Below are 1,466 nucleotides of genomic sequence, written 5' to 3' on the forward strand. Positions count from 1 at the left end.
ATACCCTGAGAAAACCATAATTCAAAAAGAGTCATGTACCAAAATGTTCATTGCAGCTCTATTTACAATAGCCAGGAGATGGAAACAACCTAAGTATCCATCATCGGATGAATGGATAAAGAAGATGTGGCACATATATACAATGGAATATTACTCAGCCATAAAAAGAAACGAAATTGAGCTATTTGTAATGAGGTGGATGGACCTAGAGTCTGTCATACAGAGTGAATTAAGTCAGAAAGAGAAAGACAAATACCATATGCATACACATATATATGGAATTTAAGAAAAAAAAAAAACTCATGAAGAACCTAGGAGTAAGACAGGAATAAAGACACAGACCTACTAGAGAATAGACTTGAGGGGGAGGGGGAAGGGTAAGCTGTGACAAAGTGAGAGAGTGGCATGGACATATATAACTACCAAACGTAAAATAGATAGCTAGTGGGAAGCAGCCACATAGCACAGGGAGATCAGCTCGGTGCTTTGTGACCACCTAGAGGGGTGGGATAGGGAGGGTGGGAGGGAGGGAGACGCAAGAGGGAAGAGATATGGGAACATATATATATGTACAACTGATTCACTTTGTTATAAAGCAGAAACTAACACACCATTGTAAAGCAATTATACTCCAATAAAGATGTAAAAAAAAAAAAAAAAGAAGGGGGTCACAGGAACCTGATTTAAAGTATAGGGAACAACTATAGGACTCGTGACTGGCATGTGAAGTGGAGGGGGGTCTTGTGGGACTGAGCGCTTTTCCTGTGGAATCTGATTCCATCTCTGGGTAGACAGTGTCAGAATTGAGTTGCATTCTTCGACACGCTGCTGACATCCAAGAATCGCTGTTGGTGTCGGGAACCCTCAACACAAACACACACACACATTGGAACTGGATCCACGAACCCCTTTTGCAGAGGTGACACAGATTTTTGGCCTGATCAACTAGTTGGGCAGTAGTGCCATTCACTGAAAAGCAGAAAACAAATGGAGATTTAGGGACTAATCGGATGTTTTGGACATGTCAAGTTTGAAATGCCTGTGAAACAGCAAAATAAGAGATGTTGAGTAGGCAGGTGGGCTCCAGGTATCTATCTAGTCTAGTCTGCAAGTTTGGGAGACACCACCAAAGATGGTACCACAACCACTGAAGAGGATTAAGCCCCCCTGAAAACCCAACTTAATGCAGAAGGCCTGGGACTATCACCTGGAGCAGCTGACATCAGAGCTTGTCCACTGAGGCTCAATGCTGGTGTCTGGCTGGGATTCTTAGGGCAGGAAGCTATCTGCTCCTCAGAACAAAGCCTGGGCTGCTGGGGGCTACGATGCCTCCCCAAGGATGCTACCTGCTCAGGAATGAAGGCAATACGACAAAAGACCAAGCACTGGGGTGAGAGCCTGGACCCAGCAGTGCCACACACCATCTCATCTATATAGACAGTTAACACACGCTTTCACTCTTCCAC

This window comes from Pseudorca crassidens, chromosome 17 (assembly GCF_039906515.1).
Source record: "Pseudorca crassidens isolate mPseCra1 chromosome 17, mPseCra1.hap1, whole genome shotgun sequence".
Lineage (NCBI taxonomy): Eukaryota > Metazoa > Chordata > Mammalia > Artiodactyla > Delphinidae > Pseudorca > Pseudorca crassidens.